Source organism: Equus quagga, chromosome 4 (genome assembly GCF_021613505.1).
Source record: "Equus quagga isolate Etosha38 chromosome 4, UCLA_HA_Equagga_1.0, whole genome shotgun sequence".
Taxonomy (NCBI): Eukaryota; Metazoa; Chordata; class Mammalia; order Perissodactyla; family Equidae; genus Equus; species Equus quagga.
Genome location: NC_060270.1, coordinates 18645845 through 18664921, shown reverse-complemented (window position 1 = coordinate 18664921; position 19077 = coordinate 18645845).

The following is a 19077-nucleotide window of genomic DNA, read 5'->3' as shown; positions in this document are numbered from 1 at the left end:
AAAAACTTGATTTACAAAATTTCAACATATTAACAACTCCAATTTGTAGTGTAATGTCTGAAAACATTTCACATGAAACAGAAGTAAGGGAAGAAGCTATACCTAAATATTAAGTGAAAGCTTTATGAGATTATATTATTATAGCAGATTTTAGAAGTGTAATTTGCTAAATGGACGTGATTGATTCAAGACTCAATTTATACCACCAAACTAGGATTGTCTTCCTATTTTCAACAGCAAAATCCATTTGGGTGAGTTGTTTGTATTTGGGAATTTCCTCCACAATTTTCTTTTTAAATAAGCTTTCTCATTTGCTGAGTAAGTATTTACAGCTGGCTTCTTATGAAACATTAAAATATGTCCTAAAGCTCCCTGTGGAGTTAGCAATACAATGCTTGGTAATTTGTGTTATTCTAATGCATGGTCAAGTTTCTCCATGCCAATCATAACGTAAATATGCACAATGAAATAAGTCATCTATTATCAAAAGTGCATTTACCAAGCGTTGATAATAAGATAGAGACAATTCAAAGCTAACAAGAAATAGACCCTGCTCTCAAGAGTTCAGCATTTTAGGAGTCGGCAAGACATAGCAGACACGGAATAGCTTCATAATGTAAGAATTTAAAAAGTATTATCTTTTTTTTAACATAGGAAATACATGTATAAAATTAAAGGCCTAAACCATCACTTGAATTCGAGAAACCGTGAAGTAAATATTTTTCTGTTCTTTTAATTTATGTACCTATTTCCTTTCTAAGAAAAGACTGTCATATTCATCTCTATCAGAAAATGTTTTAGGTTATAGACAGAAAACAATAAAAATAATAAACAAATAAGTAAATAGGGAAAAAAAGTAGAAAAATATCCCCAGTTCTTAAGACAGTTGGTTATTGCCCTGTGGGGAAGTGACAGAAACTCAATTAGAGAGTATTTAATTTTTTAAATTATAATCCATCCTGGAGAATACATAATTTAACAAATTATTTTGTTAATTTATAGAAAATTAGGTAACATGAACGACAGCTACAAAAGTAACCCCTTCCATGGCGTGATGCGGACAGAGCGCAGCAACATGAACACGTGTCCATCTCCACCTGCCCATGGTGTGCTTGATTCCCTCGGTCTTAAGGACTGCCTGGTGACTGTTATAGAAATGAGCTGAGGGAAACGTCAATGAGTCTTAAGGGTTCTTCTTCCTCATCATTCCCTAGAGCTTGACCCAGGGAGAAGACTGTGTGAATTGGAGGAAGGGTGGGAGAATCATGGGAAAAATCCACGGATGCAGGAAAGAGTCAGAAAATTTAGCTCATTGAGAGCTCTCTCTTTCTATTTGAAATTCCCTTCCACTTCCCAACCCTGATTCTTAGTCCAAAGATGCCCCAAGATTTGTCTCTCATTTTCTCAGTCTGTGAGCATCACCTGCTGTCTGTGTTTCTATCTTACACATAGACAAAGGAGTATCTTTTGATAATCTGGGATTCTGGAGAGACACCAGCTAATAATATAAGAAGTGCATTTAACTTCCTAATTTTATTTAATTAGGCATTTATCTATACCCTGTCTCATTTTCCAAAGGATTCAAGGAGTTCAAATGAAATAGTAAACAGCAATCCTGCCTTTCATATGATGATTGAAAGACTGTGCGTGCCAATACTGAAACTTTGGTTAATCTGAAGAACTTCTGCTCTTAGCAGGGCGATCAGTTACATAATCCAATAAATTAATTCAATTCAAAAAATACTTTCAAGGACTTCACAACCATATGCATGATGATATGTTAAGCAGAAAGATAAGATAGTAAAATATAGCTCCTGCCTTCAAGGACTTTGCAGCTTAGGACTCCTCTCTGATTTCTTTTACTTGGTGTCTGGTGGCTCAACCTTTAGTCACTTAACTGATAACCACAGTTATCTCTTAGTCACATAACTGATAACTACACTTTATGCCTCTTGCACAGAACAAGAGAAAAAAGTCAGTCCTTTAGCACAGAAGTCCTTCCTCTGATGGTCGGGTGGAACTGGATTTGATGCAACTGGTTCAGAGGAGATTTTTATGTTATCAGTGTGGTTGTATACAGTATTTTGGCTTCTTCACTAGCTTGGATAATCAGGTTGTGACAATTATAGTAGTTGTTTCATGAGGTATGATAATCACGTCATGACATTTTTATGCCTCATTCACTGTTATGATTTCAACAGCTCCACGCCAAACACTGGTTTACACAGTATTAATACTGTGTCGTGGTGTTGTGCACACCAGGTAGAGTGACACTATTGTATGCAGAGTTCAGAATGTTGTAGTCATATATTGATTATTACCATGACATCTAATAAAAGAGTATGTATTTGTAATGTAAGATTACAAAACCAAGAAGGTCATAATATTGGATGAGAGTTGACACAAATTAGTTTAGACTTTGAGCTTTCATTGAGTTTGCTAATGGAAAAAAAAATAAGAAAAAAGATTTCTTTAACTGAGTATATGCACTAGAGAACTGCACGATCTCACTTTTCTTTTGTGACCCCAAGTCCCCGTTTTCCTCGTGTACTCCCTGCTTTATTTTCTGTTTAGTCTTTGTCTGATAGTCTTATTTCAAGCACTTCTTGCACTGAAAGTGGGATGGCTGTTAGAGCTCGCTGCATGTAGTTGTCATCCTGAAATTAGTAAGAAAGCATTGTTACAAGACTGCATGGAGGTCCATAGAAGATAGGGCAATATAGTTTGTGTATTTGAATCTGGCTACTTTACAATCAACACGCACTAAGTTGGGAATCCACAGCACCAGAATGAGAAAATTTTCTAATCTTCGATTTATCCCTCTGAGAACAATAATCTCCTTCTCAGAGAAAAAATAACCTCTTCTGGAAAGTAAAGCGAAGGTAAAACTAAGTTGACAGAGTTCGAATGCTATGTGCAGCATCTAGTTCAGATACAATTTTCAAAGAATGAATTTTAATGCACACAGCCCTATTAGCACAGGATCAGATTCCTAACAAATTGGTTGGACATGCAGAAAGAGTCTGTGTCCTAGATTTAAAGTCATTACAGAGTTTTAAACACAGCTGTGCAGCAAGCCTTTCATTCTAGATGGACATGAGCAAACTGAATGGTTCTGAAGGTGATTGGCTGTTGGATTTCCCACAGTACAATTTTCAATAATGACAAATCTAATGAAATCAGTATGACATTATTTAGCAAGAGAATGTGTGTCCTATTTTGTATAACCATCAATGACTACTTAAGTATGCACAAGAGTATGAATGCACAAATATTTAAATAGATCCAGAGGCACCCATAATTCTTCAGTTGAAGGGAGGGATGTGTACCCAGCTCTGCCATTATCTTTATCCAACAAGGGATGAAGATAATCCTATTCTTTGTATTGAAACCTTACCCAATTTTCTTCCTATCATTCCTGAATTCTTGCTTCTTACTATTTCTAATCATTTCCTGGAAATGACCATTTCAGTTGAGCATATGATACATTTCTATTTTAAGTTTAAATGTTTTCCTTTCTATAATAAGGAATATACACTTGTATAAGCATTACATGTCAAGAATATTGCATATGTAAACTACCAACCATGTGTCATTGCTTCATATGGACTATGAAGATGTCAAGAAGGAAAACAGTACTTTCATTCTTTTTTTTTCTGATGAGCTTGGCCCTGAGCTAACATCTGATGCCAACTTTCCTCTTTTTGCTTGAGGAAGATTGCTAACATCCGTGCCAATCTTCCTCCATTTTGTATGTTGGATGCCACCACAGCATGGCTCAATGAGCAGTGTGTAGATCCGCACTAGTGATCCAAACCCGCAACCCCTGGGCTGCCAAATCAGAGCCTGAGAACTTAACCATTACACCACTGGGCTGGCCCAAGTACTTTCATTCTTAATTTTGTGCCATATGAAGCTTGGGATAGAAAGATGTGCATACATCTTGTCAAATGAAATCCTAATCAATAATAGAATATTAGTAAGAGACAATGGCCATAGAAGTGAAGAAAAATAATTTCTTGTGAAATTCACTCATAGTACTTATGTCTCTTTGCAAGAAACATGCATTATAAACTGCTCAGTTTTGTTGTATAGCTTTATATTTGATACTTATGATTTGTGTGGAATATAAATAAGAAATATGTGTGGGATATATATAGGAAATTTGTGTAGTTACAAAGGATCAGACTTCCAGTCATCTTGTAAACGTAGCCAAGCAGTCTGCAGTCTTAGGGAAGCCAGCACAAATCCCTGGGAAAGAGAGGCCAGGAGGTAAAGGCTTTCCTATCATGACGGAAAGTTTTCATGATTGAACCAAAGGGTTCAGGTACACAAAGTACAAAAACAGAAATAGCTATTTTGCAGTTTACTGTCATTGTCCCAGGGGAGCATACATCCTTTCTCTTTTTAGTAAGAAGAGCCTATTCTGAGCAATGAATATAATTAGTTAATAAATTACCCCAGCTTTATACCTTAAGGATCTTAGCTTCAGGGAAATTGTAATAGTAGGCAGTTAGTAAAGACATGGGCATTCTATCAGGGGGCCATCCTGAAAGTTAACCAACAGAAGCTGATCCTTTTAAGTTATGTTGTAAATCCAAGTTAAAACCAGAGAGCTTGTTTACAAAAAATGGCAGGAAGTTAAATAAGAGCTTTTGTAGAATATGGTGGAGATTGAATATACTTGTTTTCCTCTGAAGGTTAGCAGATTGTTTTGTGTCACTAGAAATTATCTATAAAATGTTATGAGTAATAAGTTTGGTCAAGAACATTACAGACTAGATTTCGAACTTCTTTCAAAAATGACTTAAAATTTAAGATGTATTAACATGATCAAGAGGAAAAACAATTTATTCTATCTACTTCAATAAACATTTAGTGAATTCCTAGAATATGCTGAGTACTCTTTTGAGGATATAAAGATGAGTACAGTCCTTGTCTTTGAGGAACTTGTGTTCCGGAAAGACTTCACCAACAGGTAAACAAACAGTTTTAGTGTTTGATAAAAGGCAGCCAAAGAAGGGCACAGGGACTCCTGTGAGCACAGTGGAGGAGGGGACCTTGGACCAGCCTACGTGGTGGGGAAGGCCTCTTGGGTGTTGGAAGAAATTCTCAGGTTCATCAGGCAAGGAAAGGAGGAAAAGATGTTCTGAGCAGAGACAAGAACATCGTGTACCTGTGTTCAGTTGTCCAATCATGCTGTATGTCACAAATAAAATCCATACAATGACTGGCGTATCCTACCCTATTTTTTTTAACCCTCTTGCTTTTCCTCTTGTCGTTGATTGTAAGTATTCCTTTTGGGTTTTAGAAAAAAAGAGCAGTGGGAAGGAGATGGAAAATGGAGACAGGCAGCTTGCTCTGTTCTTGGATAATCTCCCTGGTAGTGTTCAGTTTCCTTATCCTTTCAGAAATAGTAGGGATAGAACAGAAGCTGTTGATTCCATCCATCTGTGTCCATATCAATTAATCACTCCCCCCAACCCACAAGCTTTCAAAAGACAGGAGATTATGTGGTGTCCTCCTAAATCTCTCCTTTCCTTTCATTTGTTTCATTTGAATCTCAGAAAAGAATAATGTTGATAGATTTTGCTATTTAGTAGCATCCTTCCATGTGCTGAGTACAGTGCGATGCACCCGCCATGGAATGTGTTATCTAATCCTTACAACAGCCTGAGAGGCAGGTACTACTTTCCTTGTTTTATACTTGAAAAAACAGAGGCACAGAGAGGTTAAATAACTTCTTTAAATTCATTAAGTTGTAGAGTCAGTGTTTGAACCCAGGCAATTAGACTCAAGGGCTGCACTCTTAAACCTTATTCAATACCAGCCCCTTATCTGCTATTTATTCCATCAATGTTTAATATCTTTACAATGTACAAAACGTCCATGTGGATTTTTTGTGTGTGTGCATGAGGAAGATTGTTGCTGAGCTAACATCTGTGCCCATCTTCCTCTATTTTGCATGTGGGACGCTGCCACAGTGTGGTTTTGATGAGTGGAGTAGGTCCCTGCCTGGGATCCAAATCTGTGAACCTCAGGCTGCCTAAGTGGAGCACACAAGCTTAACTACTATGCCACTGAGCTGGCCCCCACATCTGGATTTTTTTTTATGGCTTACAGCATTTTATAGAATTTAGTGCACTTTCAGTTCATTATTTCATTTTGATCCTCAACAGAATTCTGTTAGGTAGACCACCCAGATAGTAAAATTTCATAGATGAGAAAACTAAAACTCAAAGGGCTTGAGTTGATCAATGTCTCACAATTAAGGAGCAGCAAGTCTCAAGCCTGAGTCTTTTGACCTACTTTACAGTTCTTTTCAGAGCAGGAATGCTGGAACTATCATTGTAACATATGAGGGGGAAAGAAAACCTGATCATGGAAGTGACACATACAAGGTCAAATGCTGAATCAGTGAAAGATCCAACATCAGAACTACGTCTCTAAATAACTATTCCAGTGTTTTCCTCAGTGACATCATTTGAAAATCTTGAGCAGATTTTGTGGTAGTTAGTTTTTTTCATTGCTAATAATCTTGGTTAGCTTGTATACTACCCCAATGTCTCATGTGGTTGGGGTTAAGTAGAAAGCTGTGATTTCCAAGTCATTATAAAAATGAGAACAAGAGCAGAAGTTTGTGTACAATAGTGACTTTTAAAGTTACTACCTTCCTCTAGCTAATTATATAGTCGTGTTATGGTACTTCTATTTCCAAGATAGATGTATACACATACAGCTGATTATATATAGTGATGGAAATCTATTGTTTCCTCTTAACATCATTAAGTACTCATTTCCTAGTCTCATACAACTTTCTATTTTCTTGTAGTAAACTTAATTTTTTTGAGCTACAAGAGAGGCATCATACCAAGGTAGGAAAAAGCACAGGCTAGTTCATCTAGCTCCACCACTTAGAATTATGTCATGGTTGGCAAATTATTTAAAATCTCTTGGCCACAGTTTCCTCATTTTTAATATGAGAATAGTCATTCTCAAGTAACAGGGTGTGTAAAATATATTGCCTCCCATATAATAAACGCTCAGTTAATAGTGTGTATCATTGTTATTATCACTGGCACATAATTTGTGCTTAATGTTTATTTATTTGTTTGTTTATTTATAATAATCTATTCAGGAATTCAAACCACTATTGTTTTGTAGTAGGTAAAATTTGTTGTTAGAAGTCATATTCACTTTGGTGCTCTCCTTTTCCTTCCGTAGAACCCCTTCTCCCAAGCTAGTAACACGGTGTGATAGAAAGCACAGATATGGAACCAGACATATCTGGGTACAAAATTTGTCCTTGCTACTGAATTGCTCTATGTCTATGAGTAAGATATGTGACTTCTCTGAATCTCAGTTTTCTCACCTAAGGTGAGAATAACAATGGTGGTGATTTATGACTGTTGTGAAAATTAGATGAAATGAAATGTAAAAGATATAGCACAATATGTGGCTTATAGTAGATTTTTGGCATAGATTGGTGACTTTTTCTTTTTACTTTCTTGCATACCTAGGCATACCATACTCCATTCCTTTATCCTCCTAGCCAATCACAGCAGTGTATAAATAACTGAGTGACACCTCAAGGTAGAGTCATCTACTGTGTAGGGCAGGAGGAGACTAACAAATAAAGACTTAAAAGGAAGAGATGGAGACAGACTTCTGGTCACCCTCCCACTTAGACTCTGTTTTCCAGCCACATAAGACAACTTACCATTCACCGGTCTTTTAAGTCGCTAAAATACTGGGTTATGGTATTCTTTCTTGTAAAAATATTTGCCTCATTTTTATCTTCCTAGAGATTTTCTTCTCCTTTACTAAGACCCTTCTTAAATGGTACTTCCTTTGAGAAGGGATTGCCAATTTACACACGCACACATACACAGTCATACTCATCACTCAATTTTACAGCTGCCTGAACTTAACCACATTTGAAGGCAATCATTCTAAAATGCATAACTTAGCCAGAAAATTCCAAACATCATTAACACTGTTTAGCCCTTTCTCAATGGATCCAGGACAATTATTATGGACCAGGTATTTGGACAGCGTGGTAAAAGGCTGTCAGCCATCACCTCTGTCCGTACTTTACCTGCCTCAGACAGCTTCTGCCCTTTTCTAGTTTGCTTCTACTAATCTGTCAGAGGCTGAGAAGCCAGATAACTAAGCTTTAAAAAAAATTGCACATTTAAAAAGTCAATATAGTTCCACATGAATCCCTAAGAGCCTTAATGCAAGGCTTTGGGGTAGACATTTCCGGCTTCTCTGAGGTCTTTATCAGAGACTTCTGACAAGCTAGACCTTCTGGATAAGTGGGGAGTTACTGTATTTTAATCCGTTAATGTCTACTTTATAGAACTACAGAATAAAAAATGTATATGTAAACGGAATTTAAATCAGAAAGTGAGTGCAAACTCACCTAAGCTATTTAAAGTATAATTTAACATCAAAACATTCAGTTTATATTCAGCTTGTCCAGTACAGAGTTGAGAGGTAAAGGGCCCAGAAGACAAGAACGAGGACCAAATTGGTAGATTATCCTCTGCTTACACTTCAAATAAACCAGCTAATTGTTTATTTATTTGCCTAGCAGTTGCTGCCTTGATTATAGGCCATTAGTGACCATTAATAAATGAAATTGTGTTTTCATTTCCCAAAGCAATTTTGAATTCCATAAATCTTGCATTTCTCATTAAAGATGTTCATTTTTATACATGCTTGATTAACAAATATGATCAAGGCCTACAGTACAACTTTAAAAGTAGCATGGAGCCTTTAGAACAAAAACAACAGAAGAATAATTCATGAACTTTCTTATTGTTTTCCTGGGATATTTGTCTTTAAGTGTATGTTGTTGGAAGACTTGACAATTAAGGAAAATATTAGGAGATATTTGCTCTTCACTGGGAATAGTAACAGCAATTCGTATGTATAGAAGCACTTTATGGTACATATAATGTTTTAATATTTATCATATTTGAGTAATTGCATATTATCTCCATTTCATACAAAGGAAAATGGAGACTTCAAGAATTAAATGATTGTTCAGACAGAACTGCATTGAAATTTTGACTCCTCTAGTGATTGGTTATGTGACAGGACAACTTAATTGACATTCTGAATTTTCATCTCCTTATTTTCATCTCCTATTGAAAACAGAGCTAATGATAAATATTTTTTAGTTATCTTGACAACTAAAGACATGTTAGGGAAAGTACTGGACACACTGCAGGAACTCAATTGCTATGCTCAAAGTACTAACATGTACTTTGTTTTCCCTTCTCCATTAAAACATATCGTCTTATTTTGTAACGATTCTAACATTTATAGAAGAAGACACCATATTAAATTATTATATAAAGTTCAGTGCCCTGATGAATTCAGAAAATCAATGTGTTAAAAAATATGTTGAGTTTATGGTAAAACACACTCTAGTGAATGAATATCTTAGACTTGGAAAGACATTTTACTATACGTTGTTTAGATCAATGCTAATTGCCTTTGTCTCTGCCAAATATGTATCAGGTGGCAAAACTGTTCTCACTGTTCGTATTAATTTACAGAAATGTAGTATGTGAAATGGAAATGGCACTCTAATGGGAGTCAGAAAGTACTGGTTCTAGTGATGAGCTGTGTCACTAACTGTGACTCTGAGCAAGTTACTCGACTTCTTTGGGTTTCATTATACTCATCTATAACTTGTAAAAGTTGAAATAAATAATTTCTAAGGCATTTTCCAGCTGTTAGGAGACAAAATTCCCATCCTGTATTCTACAGAATGGAGGTTCATTGAGATATTAGATTTTCCTTTAAAAAAAAAGTTAATACTCAAATAAATCTGAGAAATACTGAATAGCATCTCCTCCCTTAGATAATTCACAATGCAAAGTAATATATTAAAGGCTCTGAAATGTCCTGTACTAAAGACATCCTGATTAACTTCTGCATTGATTATGGTTGGCATTAATTAATCAAGGTCAGCATTCCCCAATCTTTTTGGACCATTGAACCTCTTTTCTGCGGGAAGGGGTGTGGTTAAGAAGTGAAAAAGACATCTTCATCTTTCCAAGAGTAGGTGTTAGGTAGAATAAGTAGCACACTGTTTTACAAAATACTGATTTTTATAATTTCTCAATTTTCTAAAATCTAAACTACATTTTGAAATATAATGAAAATATGAACCCATGTAAATAGAAGAATTTACCCAGATGGGATTAACTACATATGCATATAAGTAGATTGAGGCGTTTAGTATTCCCATCTCTCCTAGTCCTCCACTGCACATTCAGGAGAATTCTGAAATAATTTCGGAGCAATGAGTACCTTTTAGATCCAATGAAATCTCCTTCAAAGAAGCTCTTCATTTGCAATAGCAGGTAGTTTGAACAGTGGGGCAGCCTTGGAGTGAGGACATCCAGCTTTGAATCCTATCTACCCTTCAAGCCTCTGTTATCTTGAGCAAGTTACTTAACTTTCTTGAGTGGACATTTCCTCATTTATAAAATGGAGACAGTTACCTATCTCACAGCTTCATTGTGGGTATTAATTGAGATAAGGGGTGTAAAAAAGCTTGTTAAAGTATAAAGTTCTACGTAAATGGAAAGAGTTATTAATAGAGTCTCTGCTCAATAAGTATGTCTAAAATTGCTAATCGTAGGATTAGAAGGATTGCAATCAACTGTCCCCCTAGCTTCACTTTTCAAATAAAATATTAAGGCATAGAGAAGCTAAGTGAGTTTTCTCACGCCACCTAGCTGGCAGGGGGAGAGCCAGCGCTCTGAGCTGATTCATCTGACTCGAGTCCATTTCTTTCTGGCACAAGCACACTGGCTCAGTTTGTGTATGGGGGGGGGTATACCCTGCCCTTCAACATTTTCATTTTCATGAGTCAAATACTTCAGTCAGTAAAAAACATCATCCATATTCTAAGAAAGGCAAACCAATGATCGTTCTTGAAATATTACTGCTTTCTTTATTTTAAAATTGTTTCCTTGTTTTTGCCATTAAATAAACTTAATTCCACTTTTCTCATTTATTTCATTTATTTTTTTAAAAAAATTATTGGTCAGTCATGTCTTTTATTTTCCATTATTTCTCTACTCTTTTTGGTGGTAAGCTATGATTTTATTCTCTGCAGATTTTTATGTATTGCATATATTTTTAAATTTATGATAAATCTAGAATGTGATAAACTCTGAAAGTGGATTATACCTGGGTTATTTATCAGCTCTGTATATTTCATTTCCTTAATCTAATTAGTTCTTTGGAATATAAAGATGTACAACTTGTAGTCAGTGGATAATTTGGTTATAGATAAGTCACATAGAACTTCCATTTTGTAATTATAGTTCAAAAAAAGTACTGGTAACATCTCAGGCTTATTTTTCATCACTGCTAAGGATAGAAATATGTTGCAATGAGCATAAACTGAATCTCAAGAGACTTGGGTTGATTTTAGAGTGTTTACCTGATGGTGAAGGTTGTTACAACTGAAATATGTTAGTATAAGAAATTATTTCTTTTGAAATCTGAATAAAATATCGTGACTGAAAGTTTTTTGTTTTCCATGGAAATCTGGAATAAGATAGGCTCTCTCATTTTTTTAAATAGTTCTATTTAAGGTGAACTTGAAGGCAAATCCTTCCATTTCTCTCTCCAGCAAAAGTTAGCCAAGCTACAACTCTCATTTTCCCACGTGGAAATATAATCATCATCTAATGATATTCTGAGAGATACACACGAAACTTTAGCAAATAGCTCTTTAGAAATAGGTGATATATCCCCATTAAAATGATTTGTTCTACTTAGACTTTAACAGATTTGAGAGAAGGTAGCATATTAATAGAAAGAAACACTGCACTGAGTATTACTAGCTCTATTTTCTGATTTCCCCTTCAGCACTAACCCAGCTATGCAGCTTAGGCAAAGAAACTAATCTCTCTCAACTTCACATTGATAATGTACAAAATGAGGCAGTATTACTTGCTTGAAGCACTCTGGTAGGCTGTATGTGTATGTGGGGTCTATCCTAAGACCTAATTCTATGACTTTCCAGGTCATGACAGAAAGACAATGAGTCACTTCAATTGAATGTGAATAAAATCATTTCTTTCTCTAAATTATTGCTGCTAACTCACCCTTGAGCAAAAAGAAAATTCTTATTTCAAATAAGAAGTAATAGCATTTTACTGTATTTGCAGATATGGAAAAATGAACATTGATATTAATTCATGTTCTTTTATAAAGGTAATTACTTTCATCAGTGGGGAAGTCCAGGACCTTACCATGTGTCTTAGATTGGATTACCTGGGAAACAGACTATGAGAAGGAAATTTGCTTGCAAGAGACTTACTGAGGAGCACTCTCAAAACAACACCTGAGAGGGATGAGGGAAGCAGAATCGGGCTAAAGGAGAAGCTCAACTGTGATGTACTTTAGCCCATTCTATAGGGAGCTCAGGAGCTGAGATGGCACTTCAGGTTTGTGCCAATTGAGGCAAAAGATAGAAGAGGCCCACTGTAACCAACTTGTACCAAGTGACTTGTTATTCTTCTTGAGGGATAGTGTCATATCAGCAACTAAACTTTGGTCTCTGTGGCTGGTAGTTTGGACATTTGGCAGCACCAACAACTAGATGAGACTTGGTGAGTGGGAGCCCATGTGTTTAGGCTCATACATAGTCTATATTTCTGTCACCATGGCAACTCCATTCATGTGCATATTGTGCTGATAACAGAGGATGGAAAATATCAAGTGACTGGCTCAATCCTCCTGCTGGTTTTATTAGTGCCTCTTCCTTCAGAGTTGCTCTTTGGTAAGTGTCAATATGAGAGTCAAAGCTCTTCATTCTCCCTGGACTTCCAGAAGCCCTTCCCCATGCCTCTCCTCCAGATACCCTTGAACACAATCTTTCAATCATTCTCCTTGCAGATCCTTGGACAACCACCTAAAACATTGACTATTGCCTTTGAGTCCCAATATATTTTTGCCCTAGGACAGGTCTATTTTACAAAAATATATCCACTCAGGTATACTACTCAAATCTCTGCCCAGTGAGAGAATTTTCCCTCTTGCCTGAATGGGACTGTATTGGAGCAGCTGTCCATCTTCAGCTTGCACTCACATATTGCAACGTTCCCTCCATGAGCCAAACTCAGACCTTTTCCTTCTCTCTCAGCTTTTTGTAAGAGACTCTCCTCTACTTTCCCCTCACACACGCACATACCAGATGTATACACAGGTATAAACTGAGGAAGGATGCAATATAATAGAGGACGTGAGATCTGAACCACGTGTTCAAGCAGCCTTTTTGTACTCTTTGGCCTTGTTTATGCCTGATTCTAGATTTCTCACATTCATCTTATGATGCATTACTGCTGGGCCTACCCTACCTTGTGACTTGGTGGTTCTGACAGAACTCAGCTCATGATGGGAAGCTCTGGCCTCATGGTCACTTGATATTCACCATCAGGCACTCCATTTCTACCAGTATCAGAAGTTGTTTTCCAAATGGTGTATATCTCACGGACTTGCTCTCAAACCATGGGTGTCTATATTCTTCTCCTATTGTGCTTGTTATAACAGCCTAAGACCTTTTCTCATGACAGATACTCATAATACCATAGATTCTGATGAGTCGTATGGTCCAAGTGGCAGGATTGCAAGGACTGAAGACTAGATCGACTACACCGCTCTGTCCTACTCCAGGGCCCTCTCATAGCTGTCAGCTTTCCCTATCACTCAGTAAATGGGTCAGAACAGTTTTTTAAGTGTACAATATTCTTATGCCTGGAATCGTAGAGGTGTAGCTGGCATTATGTCTTTTGGCTAGAGGTGCAAGATGCTATAGTGGGTCTTTTCCTTTAGAGGGGATGTTCTGGCATAGTCAAGATGATGGGACCCCTAAAAAGTCACTGATATGACATATCCCTGAATCTTTGTAGCTCACATGTCTTTCCAAAGTCCTTAGCAATTTTTGCATATTGAGTCCATTTTAAACAATGTTCTCAAAATAGTGGACAAATGTGATCTGTGGAATATCTCTACGATCCGAATCCCCTTGCAGTATATTATGACAGAAAATGAAAAATTTAACCAGTCCTCTGGTAAGATTAAAATATTCTTGCTTTTCCTAAGTGAAGATGAACTACTTCTCGTTCTCCTTATTGATAGAGATCGAAAAGAACACATCTACCAGACCAATGTACCATGTCCTTGAGACTATCTTAATGTGTTCCAACAAAGATACCACATCTGGCCCAACAGCTGCAATTGGGCATCACTTTGTTGCTTTGGTGGTTCACTATCATCTTTCAGAATCCTTCTGGTTTTTGTTGGGGCTGAACTAGTAAATAAATGGGGATATCGTGGCAACTATCACCTCCACCACCTTTAAGACTGGCCCTAATTCTGGCATTCTGCCATTCTTCTCATAATGCAATATTATTTGTGATTTTCAATTTTGACTGGTGTAGGGACAGCTTCAGAGACTTCCACATGGCATTCCCCTCTATGATAGGTCTTATCTTCAAACCAAGGAACCTGCAGGAAGATTCTGTCAGCTACTGAGTATGTCCATTTCAATTACATGTGCTGAACTCAATGTTAGCTGACCTGGGCCAGGACTCTATTTAATACCTGGCCCATGTGTAGTCTCCACTCTAACAAACATAACGGCCATTATGAAGCTTCAGGTAAATGGATAATAAAGTCAAGTTGAGCCTTTATCCAAGAGTCCTTGAAATATCTAGGTATCCCCATTTCCCCAGGGTATGATTACTTACGTAAATGGCTATAGGCCATAGGTAAGATCTAGGTTGCAGGAGCCATCCTGATGGAGACCTAGTCTCTCCCTCAGTCAGAGGGTTCCAGGTATGAGAAGTAGCTCATATCTGAAAACTGGGCTTGAGATAGGGGCTTTGTATTTAAGCAGTTGCTTTCAGCCTCCTGATCATACATCCTTGGTTTTTGTTTTTGGTTTTTTTGGGTTGTATAAATTGAGTAATACCTTTCTTGGCTTCTTGTTTATCTTGGTCCTGGGAACATTGTATTCCATTAACTATTTCCAAAGCTCTGTGTGAATCAGACCCACTTGCCTCCCATACCACCATACCCTGGCCTGGCTGCTCCTCTGTCAATGCCACTCATTACAATAATTGCACATTCTACTTTGAGTCTGATGGTTAAGTACTTCTATGTGGCCTCTATTATTTTGGGATACAACCATCTCTATTTCTATTAGAGAGCCCAGTTCCTTAATATCATCTCTTACGATCACCTCTGGCCTATAGAGAATGTTCACCACTGTGTTTATTGATTCTTGTACCTTTCTTACCTGCAAATTCCATATTACTTTGGTAAAAAAAAAAACTATTGTTCATGGGATAGAGTCATCTGGTAGGCTTTCTGAGTTTGGTTGTATATACATACTGTTATGCCTGTTTCTCTGAGCCTCGCCACTATTTTCTATGAAAGATTTAGCATTTTTACTCAACTGGTGTGAACCATCACTGTATCCAAGCTTTCAGAATTATCCTAGAAGCATTGTCCACCAGTGTCCTTGCAAGGGTGTTAAATCCTGCATCATGGGAGAATGCTGCCATATTAATAAACTCTTCTTTATCCAACTTTATATTTCATTCTTGCAATCAGCATCTTCAGGATCCACTTCCATATGTACTAGCTCATAGGATCCAGGCCCATATATACAGCCCTGGTTCCTACTAGTACATGTTAGCTAAATCCTCAAGGCCCTTCAGAATATCATCCCTTTGTTTCCCTTAATAGGTTCAACACTTCCCTAGCCAGATTATCTTGAAACTTTATCCTAATTATTTTCCTGATATCTAGAAGGAGAAGTGGTGGTAGCTCTCAGAGGGCTTGTCGTCTTGCAATATAGAACTTCTGTATTATCTTCAAACCTTTCAGAGGCCTAGAGTGCTCAGGGAATCCTGAGGATTCACAGTTTTTGAAAGCTCAACCCAGGTGTCCTCATCCTCACTCTCAGAGACTCACTCCTGACATTGGTAGCAGACTTGCTAGGGTTGGAAATTCCACTTTCTCTGGTGCTCGGCTACTCATGATTAAGTCCTTGATCTGATCCTCAGCTTTTTCTGCCCTCTTCCTTTCAGAGAAGAGAGGCTACATGTTTCCAAGAAGGCCTTCTGGCACTCACACTTTGCCTTATGTTGGTGATTAATCACCTTTAGCCTTTTGTTGTCTTTTTCCAAGGCATTAATGGCCCCCAGCAACAGTTACCTGATTCCATAGTCCTTATAATTATTATTTCCCCAAACTTCTTAAATACCTGAGCTGTTGCATCTACACTGATGAAAGTTTTAATAATTGTACTGTGACCACATGTGGGTGGATATCAGCACTCCACCTCCCACCAGAGATGAGGGACTCATTGCCAGCAAACTAGTGAGTAATCTACCTCCAATATCTTGTCTTAAAGTCTTCCTTAGGCTCCCTTCTGGTATCAGCAGCCTTAGATCAGCCATCCTGAGAAAGAGATTCTGAGACAGAGAATTGCTTACAGTGCTTTTTGTGGGGGCTTTTGGAAGCAACACCTGTGAGAGGTGGGGATGCAGGAATGGGCAGAGGGTGCAGTTGAGCAGCAGTGCAGGTACAACAGAGGCCTCAGCCAATACTGCTGGGAGCTCTGCAGCTAGGAGGACTCCCTTGTTCCAACTGAAGCAAGGAGACCAAGGCTTTGTGCTGCCACGTTGACCAATTATTGGGTGCAGGTTGCCCTCAGGAAAGGAGTATAATCTTGGGTGAAGCACTTTAGCTAATCGCAATGACTGGAGAGGGACCCAGCTACGAGCCATCAGCAGACCAAACTCCAGACACCTGGGACAGTGAATGCTTTGGTCCTAAAGGAATACCTAGGAAGCATACTGAAATGGCCCTACACTATTTCTTATGTGTTAATTCACGTACTTTTTTTGTGTGTTTTTGCATGTATCTTTATATATTTCTTCCTGGCACTTTATTAGCAACCAAGCCAGAAAGTACTGAAAATTGACACACTTCTAAAGAAAACCACTCATTCTGCCCATGCCCAACACATGCATGTATACTTTTCTTTCTTTAACCTATTACAGCTTTTCAGTCATTTCCATAGTGTTCTGACATTACCCAAATAGCAGGCTCCAGGAACTAAACAGTGTGGCTCAAAGGGAGTGGATGTGGTTGTGCACGGTAGGAATTCTGCTGGCTTACAGCTCCCTGATGCTTCAGAAGTGCTTTAGTGCATTTTCTGCGGCAAAATATTGACTCTAAAACACCTCTGTCCTGGAATAGGTCCACCCAGGAAAAAGCTCTTGAATTTGTTTCTTTCTTAGCAACTGAACAGCCGTTATTTTATCAAGAGTTTTTGTTGTGGTGGTTGTGGTTTTTGGGGTGTGTTCAAGGGGAAGGTACGTAGAAGTAATGTTTAAGGAGATAAGAAAATGCTTTCAGAATTAAGGAAAATTCAATAGAAAAGTCATATCTCTAATGTTCAATTGATAAAACTACAAAACTATTCTAAGAAATATTTGTACGAATCCTGCTTCACAGCATGGCATTATGGGGAAATGGCATTGAATTAATCAGTGATTTCCAGCCTCTAGCTCAATTTTCCTTCTTCTTATGCAGACCAGATAACATAAACAAACAAACCCCCACATACTTAGTTTCAAAGATTTCGTCTGAAATGAACGGTAAGTATCTCTTTTATCGCGTGTCTCCATTTTGGTGCACAATTTATTAGTGTAGTTGATAGAAAATATGGGTCATGCATTTCTAATTGGAGTCCCCTTGCTCTAATCTGCCTCACCACTCAAAAATTAATTGAACAAACCAGGTCCAAGGCTTCAGTATTTGCTCATTTGCTATAGATTAGCATCTAAATCCTCAGAGCTAAAATGTAAGAGCGTAAAAGTCATTCTCAGAACCCAATGTTTGCCTCTGGTTCATGTTCCCTCCAGATTTTTCCTTCTTTCACTGTACCAGATGATTATTCCACATAAACAGTATATCATGACTCTTGAATACATATAAAGACCATCCTGCTGTTATAATCAAATAAATACCATGACATACTTAATATGACCCAAATTTTCAAATATAATGGGTTATTGTTCTACAAAACCAAATAATAATGCACTCTCTTCTGTTTCCTCAGCCACACTGACACATCTGAGACCAAGGTCCTTAAATAGTGGCTTCTTGTCCTGTTCTCCATGGTGAGGTATCCTGGAAGCTTCAGACTTGAGCTAATCCAATCTTCCCACTGAGCAGCTATGAATAAGAGCCTGTGAGCCTATCATTTCCTTGCTCCTGGCAGGGCAGGAGTGGAGAGGCTGGGGAGGGTGTGGGCAGGATGGGAATGAGTCCCAAGTTAGATACTGTAGTCAGCTCATGCTTTTATGCACCCTTTTACTCCCAAAACACACCAATGTTAGACAAATATAATATGAGACAATCAAATAACACAGCTGTACCTAAAACTTAGACAGATATCTCTGGAGGGGAAACACTAGAAAGCAGAGCAGTGCAACAGATTGAAGCCTTTGGGCTCAGGTTGAGTGTGAAGCCATCTAAGAGAGCCTCCCTCACCTGAGGTAAGGGGCCAGAGTTAGAGTCACGCCTTGACACAGGCTGGGGGTCCTGGGCTTGCCAAAGATGGCTGACAAAAGCAGGAGCTGACTATTGCTTGCTCCGGGGGCAGGAGGACACACAGGAAGTCTCAACACCTGACAGAGGGCCTATCCCAAAAACCTGTGACAATCATCCTGAAACTTTAGATCCTTTTTTTAAGCCATGAAGAGAAGGAAGGTGCACACTATTGCCACTTCTTTACAGTATTATTTCAGAGGTCCTAGCCAGTCAGTAAGACAGTAAGGCAAGAAAAGAAACGTAAGCTCTAAGGATTGGAAGATTAAAAAAAAAACAACTTTGATTATTTGCATGCACCTACATAGAAAAAAATATAACCAATAAGAGAGTTCAGTAAGTCTACTAGGTAGAATAATTAATATACAAAAATCAACAATGTTCCTACATAGACGCAAACAGAAAATA